Consider the following 9639-nt stretch of genomic DNA (forward strand, 5'->3'; position numbering starts at 1 on the left):
GAGTTCAGCTGGATGATCCTGGTGGGTCCCTTCCAACTCAAGGTATTCTGTGATTCTAGAACAAGACCTCAGAACTCCAACCAGATACATTTCCTCAGAATGATTTATATTGTGTGGGAAGGTTAAAAAACTAGTCAAACAGCACTTGTGCAATGTTTTCTTTCAATTTGTTTCTCATGTACTTTGCTTTTCTTTTTGCCATCTGAAAAGCTCAAAAAGTTTGGCAAATATATACCAGTTACAAAATTAGGCATAGATCTTGGAGCCACTGGACCCTCAACAGTACTCTGAAGGTTTTTGTTCCTTTGGTTGCTTAAGTGAGACATATGCCACCATCAATCTTGCTATCTCTAAAAATATACAGCTCCATTACCTTCCTGATGAAGGAAGAAGAAAACACATGCTTTTCCTTCAGCAACAGGTGAGTTTCTAAGTTGTTTTAGAATGCTGTTTCTTTACTTGTAGACATAATTAACTATTTTTTCCCTGTAGTTAATGACAGCTCTTTAGATGTCATTAAATATATCTCACAAAGAACTGCTGCTGCACAGAACAAGTTATCCCAACAGCATGAATTCAACTGCTGGTTTTGGTTTTCTTTCCAGAAAGTTCAGCTCATAAAAAGTGTTAAGCTTAAAGTGTTAGCCTTAAATACAAAATAATCTATAATAAAAGCAGAAAATATTGATCCCTAACCAACTTTGTCACCCAACTACCTTTTTGTAAAGGTAGTGACTGATAACAAGTTGTTTGGTGTAGTTTAGTTTATTAACAATGCCTACTCTCTCAGTTAAAAAATGCTATTTTCCAACAGTTTTACTCTTAAGAAACAATACACAAAATCTAGTGGAATGGCCAGTATCAGGATATGTTGCTTTGCCAGTAGAATTTTTGATACAGATGAGTCAGGCAATGAAACTCCATCTTTTTTTCACACCAAGAATAAATTGAACACAAGAAAAATCTCTGAATTCATGGAGATTCAGACGTATTGTTTGTAAACGTACAAAAGAGAATCCATTTAATGAAGCATCTATGATTTTTCCCAATATTAATCAGTTTTACCATCCTTAACTGTTCCTTTTGGAGGATAAAAACCAACAGTGAAAAAAAAAAAAAAAGAAATTGGATAAAATCCAACTAAGAGCAATTTTGAGAACTCCGGGCTCTCGACCATGGAAAGGCTGATCATGGAAGCACTGCAGCGTGATTTTGGAAAAAGATACCTCAGCTTGACCTACATCATCCTTTAAGCTTTTAGACCTTTTCCTCACCCTTATATGATTTATAATGCATAAGTAATTTTAAGCTTTACAGCTCAAACTGGGCCTGCTCTTCTCTCTTGAGCCCCAGTAACGTGGAGGCAGATGGAATTTCCTGAGGAGCAATTACCTCCATCCTAGAAACCCTTCTATAAACTTATACAATCATTTATTGCCAGGGAGTTCAGCAGTGTCAGGGTAGGGAGGCAGCAGAATGAGGATCTGAGAGACTGAGGACAATATTAAAGTATATTTGATGCATTCAAGCCACTTCCTCCCTGCCTTCCCTATTTGACTCCAGGGAAAAAGGGTGTTGTTAAAGGACAACAGTTCTGAGAATACACTAAACCTACCCTTGTGTACAACTATTGATATCTACACTGATTGATCTCTGCTTATTCTGCCTAACAAAGTCATTCATAGAGTTGCTCTGATTTAAAATACTGCATTAATAAACAAGGTTGAGACACCAAGTTTCAGTAGAATTTAATTATAAGTAAAATAACTAAAGTTTGTCTTGTTTTTCTTAAAGGAAGAGCAGAATTGCATTGGATATTTGATTGCATTTTTTAGTAGGAAGGTGATTTTCCTCCTCCCTAAGAAGGTAATTCAAATTCTGTGCAGTCTGAGTCAGCATTCTAGATCATGAAAAGAATTCAACACATCAGGCCACGTTTCTTATTCCATATTACTCTTTACTTGCTTGATGTAAAGTGTTTTGCTAGATTTTTTTCCCCCCAAGACACATCATCATTTGGCTCTTTGCCTTGTTTTTGCTTGTGTTTTTGCTGAACTAAAGAATCAATACCTGTATAAGCCAATTTTTAATTAAAGAAGCTGGGTCTATACAGAGATTTTCCTGGGTTTAATATTTATATACATACATCAAGAAAAAAAAAAGTAATTATCCACTATAAGCCATATTCAAAGACTTCTGAAGTAAATGGGAAGACTTTTGATTTCCCTGAACTTTTGAATTACATCCTAGAAGCAAACATCACCAGAGATCTTACTCAGTCAAGTGGGAAAAAAGAGATCAATGCTCTTCTCCCTTGGTTGGTCCATCCCTGACTGCAACAGCAAGAAAATCAAATGCTAAAGAAACAGATGCTCTGATTTATCCAATGAGGGGCTGTGGAAAATTATCTGTCCAAAATTTTAAATTAAGAGTTAGTTAGGACTTAAGATGAAGAAAAACATATGGGTTTACAAGATATTTTTTTTTTTTAAGTCTCAAAGAGATTCAGAATGTTACAATTTAAGATGTGGTCTGTGATATAAGGCAGAAGACAGAGTGGAGAGAAAGTGAAACAAGATCAACAAATCTCGTTTAAAAATACGCCTTTCCCTCTCAAATATCCTTCGCTCTCATTTTTAATACACACTGAATTAACTGGCTCAGGATTTGGGGTGCAATAAGATGGAATTCTGTATGAGTATGTAAGACTTGCTGAAACGTGAATGTTAATTTAAGGGGTGTCTCTGCTTGAAGAATAATTTTGTTTTCAAATTACAGACCTTCTCTGGTATGAAACAGAGGCACAAATGTTCATGTAGAATATTAACAATGAGCTGGGTAATCAAACCGAGGAAGAAATTGCAGAATTTTAAGATTTTCCCCTTTTTTTTTAACTTCTGGAGTTGTGGTCTAGAACCATCAATGTGCCAGAACATATGAAAAACAACTTTCATTGTCATGTTGGGACAAAAAGTCCTTTGGCGACATCCCAGTACCTGCAGGGGCCGACAAGGAAGATGGAGAGGGACTGTTCATCAGGAACTGGAGCGACAGGACAAGGGGGAATGGCTTCACACTGACAGAGAGCAGGATTAGAGTGGATTTTAGGAAGGAATTGTTGATGTGAGGGTGGGCAGGCCCTGGCACAGGTTGCCCAGAGAAGCTGTGGCTGCCCCTGGATCCCTGGAAGTGTCCAAGGCCAGGTTGGATGGGGTTTGGAGTAACCTGGGCTGGTGGAAGGTGTCCCTGCCCATGGCAGGGGGTGGAATGAGATGAGCTTTAAGATCCCTTCCAATCCAAATACCAGTCTGGTATTTGTCAAGAAACAAACAATGCTGTAGAATAAAGCTCTTACAATCTCCTTTACCCCTTGCTGTGTCTCCTGTCACCCTGGAGCTCCATCCTGACCTCAGGCCTGCTCTCTGCTACTGACGATTTAAACCCACCAGCTCTGGTCTTATTCTCAGGCTCATCTCCTGGGCTGTGGAAAGTGACACACTGAGGACAAACATCTAAAATTCCCCCTCTGCACAGAAGGTTTGAGGTCAGAATTTGAGCAGTGTACACAGCTTTGGTGCCTACAAGGGTTAAGCCACAAATGATTCTTCACCATTGCAATTTTTGTTGTGTCTTGCTCCTGCAGAGAAACCCCATGGCAGGACACGTGGAATTCTGCAAAGGTGCTCAGAGCAGGCTCTACATGCAGAACTTAAAACTGTCTTTTTATCAAATTTCCTGCTTAAGACACACTGTGCAATGGGAGGGAAGCAGTTTTGTGTCAATTTACATGGGATTCAATAAAAGCAAATTAAAAATTGTTTCTTATTAAAATCGACACAAGTTTTCTATTATCATGAGTATTATTAACTGGAGATATATGTGCTAGATCTTCTTTTAATTACAGACATATAACTTACACAAAGACAAGTCATATCTTCCAAGTAATTACAGGCAGCTCTAAAGCATATTATTGTATTATTAAATTAAAAAATCCGCTAGTCAAAAGATCAGAAATTAAATATGGAATCATCTAGCATTCAAAGAAATAGTGGGCATAGACAGACATGAAATAAGCTAAAATATTCAGATTTAAAATACAGTTTTCACACAGAAAAGAATTATATGCTGCAGCAATGGTTTGCTGCAGTTTTCTAAATCAGATGTAGCTACCAGCAAACTGTTCAGCTCTTATTAGAAAGTACCAAGAAGCAAACCCATTTCATCCCAAAGAACAGCAAAGAACATTTCCCCCCCCCAAGTGAAATCATTTCCAGAGAGATGCCCCATGCTTGGCAAGACGAGGAAAATGAACAACAGCACTGTACAATGAGAGCCCAGTGGATTAAACAATATTGTCTGACTTCAGTTCCTCAGAACTTGTACATGTGTGTGATTTATTCCCTCCTTTTCAAGCTGGGAGCTCAGAATCCCTTCTACTGTCCCATGGCACTGAGACAAAGTTGAAAAAAGAGGCACAGGCCCTACTGCAGTTGGGTTAAGCAGCCCTCTGAAGTCCTCATTAGCAAGCCAAGCCTGAATATTTTACCCACAGCTTTGCTGAGCCCTCTGAAGAGACAAATCTGGCTGTGCAGTGACCACAGAGGATGCAGACTCCCTGAAGTCAGGCTTCTTCCTTTACCTTGGCCTGACCTGCCCACAGATTGTGCCATCCCATCATAAACCAGAACAGCTTTCACTCCCCTCCCTGAGCCTGAGGAGCTCACCCTGAATTAACACTGAGCCTTAATAAGATGGGAAACAGTGCAGATTAGAAAGAAGCACAATGCATAGAATTGCATTTTGAGGCTGAGCTGGGTATAGACTTTAAGTGAGCTGTTACATATCTTACTGTAGATTTCGAGCAGAATATCCAGGAAGCATTTCAAAGGGAGTTCCAAGAGCCTTTTCTGTATGACCACAGAGAGAGGCAAACAATTTAGGTAAAACATGTGCATGTACTAGATACATGTTTAAAGTGTACATCTATTTTTATACCAATGTTGAAAGTTCAAAATATTGAAGTGTTTTATCCTTTTTTACCCCCCCTCTGGTAACTTTCCAGTAGTGAACAGATCCACAAGCGCCATAACATCACAAGAATTATTCTTTTAATCAGATTTCCCTTTTGAGTTTTGTAAGCTGAAAAGGTTTAGCCATTTGTGATAAGTTCTGAACTTCTGGATGTTCATCTAAGCTGAACTCAAAGCAATCCTCTCGAAATCTGCCCTGCTACAAATGTGAAGTGCTGAAGATCTGCCTTGAGGTTCTGCAGCTTGCATGGAAGCCTCGACTTGGTATTTTCCCTGGTGTGTTTTCTCATGATATTGTAGTTATGGCCTTTTTTCTTAGATTAATTTTCCTCTTAATGTAGATAGAACTCCTATGAAACAAGATGTCTTTCTCTCCCTCCATGTCAAAGCACACGAGATGCCTTTTCTGTTGATTTTTTCCCCCCAGTTGTCTTTACACAGTGGAGCCACAACTTCAAACTGAAATGCCTGAGAGGTTATTTAGTCTTAAACTACATGAGAACCCTTGCAATTTTAATCAAGTATCAACTCCATTCATGTCAAGGTTAAAAATAATTGTTAGTAGTAATCTTAGCAAGTACTCTGAAAATCTAGAGGCTGATAAATTTTACAAGGCATGAACACCCTAGAAAGCTCTTGAAATGTCCACCCCCACTCACAATGACCAGCTCTCTCTGGACACGCATCAGGACACCACAAGTTTTAGTTGGATGACATAAGACAAAGGGTGTTCTGGTATCAAACATTTGCTGCTTAAAACCTGATGTGTTTTTCTGATTTTTTCTGGATCATTCAAAGTGTCATCAGAACAGATTAAAGTGTAAAGGAAAGAGTGAGAGAGAGGAGGTAAATTAATTCCTCCATACCAGAAAGCCAGCTTTCAGTCAGCTTTTCCCTGGATGTTTGTATCTGCAAGCCTACTGAGGATTCCAGCAGAAGGAAGTCTATTAATTTTCCATGTACTTGTTGACGAAAAAGCTATCAGGATTATGGGTTGAATATTTCTAGAGTAGGGAAAGTAGGGGATGCAATTAATCTCTGTGAACTAAAATATACCTCTTTTCATTAATCTTTTATTGTAAATGAGCAAAGTAATTGAACCAGTACCACACTGTCAGAATAAATGCAATGCCAGTGGGATATGCATGAGAGAGCACATACTGATTGAGTATTAAATATCTAACGGCAATAATTTATGGTTCATTACCTCTTTTTGGAGTTCCTTAGTTGCAGAGTGCTTGAATTTTAAGCAGACAGACTTTCAGCAGAAACTGCTTTCCAAAGCTGAACATACCAAATGCTCAAAACTCTCGTCAATCTACTTAAAATTACGAGTTTTGTACTTGGTTAAGCCAACCTTTGCACTGCCAGAAACATGCAGGCTATTTGCAGCTTGGATTAATGCAATTAAGGGTGTGGTGATGAAGAGCAAGGATCATGTGCAAAATGAAACTCAGAGCTCTGAACAGAACACTGTACATAAGCAGATCCCATGTAATAATTTTCAAATATCTTGTTACATGTGTTCACATAAGGAGAATTTATAAAGGAGACACAGCTTTGTGCTCTTCCCTGAGATCCTGTCACTGGGAACAGGGTCCCAGGGAATGGCTGGAGCTGTGTCAGGGCAGGCTCAGGGTGGATCTCAGGGAAAGGTTCTTCCCCCAGAGGGTGGTTGGCACTGAACAGGCTCCCCAGGGCAGTGGGCACAGCCCCAAGGCTGCCAGAGCTGCAGGAGGGTTTGGACAATGCTCTGGGGCACAGGGTGGGATTGTTGGGGTGTCCTGGGCAGGGCCAGGAGTTGGACTGGATGATCCTGGTGGGTCCCTTCCAACTCAGGATATTCTGTGACTTCAAAAACTCTAAATCCTAGATAAGGGAGCAAAGCACAGCCACTTAGCAGACTGTGTTAAAGAGTATCAATCACTCAGTTATCAAGTAATTACCCCACTTGTTCAAGGGCTGGGTGGGGGGGAATCAGACATGGACTTGTATAAACAATGTTATGTCTTTATTATGACTTGAGCATCCCTGACAGCATCAGTCACAGTCAATCATGGCAGTGGTAAGAGTTAGCAAGAGTCTGACCTCTGTCCTTGGCACCCCTTTCGCAGGCTCGGAGCACAATCACTTGCAGGGGAAAAAAAATGTCACCTTCGCTAAATTGACACACCACGACCTTCTTCCCCAACAGGCCTCCTGACAGATTCCAGCTGTCCTGCTTTGACAGAAGCTTTCAAGGATCAAAGAAAAGATCAAACTGGAACTGGAAATAAACGTCTCAGTGTTTTTATACCACCTTCATCTTGATTTCATAGGGGTGTAACTGATGGAATCTGAGGCAAACCAGACAGCAGTCAGCCCAAACACACAGATTTTAATCCTCTTTCTGGATTTAACTTTCTGTTGCCTACTGGAACTGGTGCTGGAATGCAGGCAGGGCTCCTGAATCTATCTGTTCCTGGTGAATTCTGCTCATCTGTTGAAAGTTAAACTGTCCTACTCAGACACTGCTCACTTGGCAACAGACTGCTCTGTTTACTGTTTATTGATTTTTGTTAACTGGGACTACAGAGAAAAAGCATTTCAGATTCAAAGTCGTCCCAGAGGACACTGGCAGGTTACAATCACTTATACTGTAAAAAAGCTTCATGTTAATTGACTCTATATTTACATATTATGAATGCATATTTTAATCTGTTTTACATGAATAAGTCCTCCACAATGAAGATTTCATTTCCTTTTTTAAAACAACATAACTACTTGCCTTATTTGAAGAGGCAAATCTCTTCTAAATTGTTTTGACCTTTCCTTGTGTCCTTTCTTAAAGTCGAAGTTGTAGCTGCCTTCTCGGTTCAGGAATTTTTTATCTTAAAGCAAAGGGATGAACTCAACTTCAAACTGAAACCATTTCATTGTGCTCTCTCTAGTTTGGCAAGTCACCCTGTCTGTCTGTATTTGAAACAGCCAAATTCTTGACTATCTCAACTAAACTATTTTTAGCCACAATAGACAAAAGGCTGAGAATAGACCAACTTCAGCAATACACTGGAAAAGGACTCTGGTCAAACCCAGAAAGATATGGAGATAACCCAGACTAATAAAATAGGAAGGTCAGGACATTAATTTGGGATGGAGCAGAACCAACCAAACATGTCACTCCTATTGCTGTTTAATATTTTGTCCTCAACCTTGGCGAAGTTTGTTCTCCTTCTGTACAAGTCTTTTGTTTGGAGCTTCCAAAGACAACCTGCATTAAGATTAAACACTTTCTTATCCACTTCTAATGTCATCACCATCAGATCAGGTCTCAATCAACACACTTCAATAAAATATTACCCACTTATCCAGCACAGTCTCTGGCCTCAAAGCTTCCTTTTAGGCACAGAAAGCCTATAGAAGTCATCATCTCTACCCCATCCCCCAAGTGTTTCTCTATGCTCTGCTGTTTTCCAAGACCACAGTAAACACTGAAAGCAGCTCTGGAGAGGTTCTGAAAACAGAGCCTGGCAAAGCTTTCCCCACCAAGTACCTGCCTCCCTTGGCACAGTATCCGTGCATTTTTATACATTATTAGCTCACACAGGACTCTGCTGCTGCCAAAGATAAATGCCTCCATCCCAAGGCCTCGGGTGAAACCCTAATAAGGAGGCACCTTAAACATTTCTACTTGTCAGGCACCACATTTAAAGCGCTGCAATAAAACAATTAAGCATATTCACAGATGTGAACACTGCAGCCCTGAGTGTTATTATTCCATTTCTCCACTCTCAAATCACTCTAATATTCCTCGAGTAAATGTGTACTCCGGGGGCTTATCTGTTACTGTTCTATATCTTCCCAGCACCTTTGTAGCAATGTTCTTTTGTGTTTGGAATTGCACCCTGCAGAAATTGCTTCCTGCCACTGAGACAGACCAATTCATTTTATGACTACAAATCTATATTAATGTCTTTTCTACTGTATTTAACGATGCAAGTCCTTCCACTTGTTACTTTTAAGCACATCAAGGCCTGGATTTCTGGAGACAGCAGTGCATGCCAAGATCATAGTGGGGTTTATTGCCATTAACAACTACCTGATGTTCCCATGATCAATACGGTGAAAACGTGTGTGTTACATTAAAAAAGTTAAATATAGATAAACAAACAAAAATCAGAGCCAAGCAAGTGCAGTGGAACAATTACAAAGAAATAATTCCCATTTATATTTTTACTGAAAGCCATTCCAGCATCATAGCAGCAGAACAGAAGATAGCAGCAGAGTGCATATGGAATTTAATTTTGAATGATATTGAAAGGTCAGTACAGAATTGCTCTGCTCATATTTTTGTGAAGATAACATGTGTGAACTAGTTATTTCCTCCTTTTAACATATAATGACCTTGTCCTTTGATTTAATGAGAAAATTATACATGCTGCACTCAGATTTAACAAACTCTCCAGAATTAAAGATAAACCAAAGGAAGGGAAAAAAATAAAAGAGGAATGAGATTAAGACCTCACACTTGCAACCCAACCATCTGGCAGAAGAAAGCCCCGAGATACCAACACAGTGACCTGTGGAGCCTGTGCTGTGACACATGCTGGAGCAGAGAGGCGGAAAAGCT

General features: G+C 39.7%; 1 long non-coding RNA gene across 1 annotated transcript; it reads left to right on the forward strand.

The window, feature by feature from the left end:
- The first annotated feature begins 203 nt into the window (after positions 1-203).
- Positions 204-7543, forward strand: LOC114065362. Its single transcript, XR_003572943.1, has 2 exons — positions 204-421; positions 7225-7543. It is a non-coding gene; the product is annotated as an uncharacterized LOC114065362 (long non-coding RNA).
- The last annotated feature ends 2096 nt before the right edge of the window (positions 7544-9639 follow it).

Source organism: Empidonax traillii, unplaced genomic scaffold, assembly GCF_003031625.1.
Source record: "Empidonax traillii isolate 1590-97213 ecotype Southwest subspecies unplaced genomic scaffold, ASM303162v1 scaffold650:size632282, whole genome shotgun sequence".
NCBI lineage: Eukaryota > Metazoa > Chordata > Aves > Passeriformes > Tyrannidae > Empidonax > Empidonax traillii.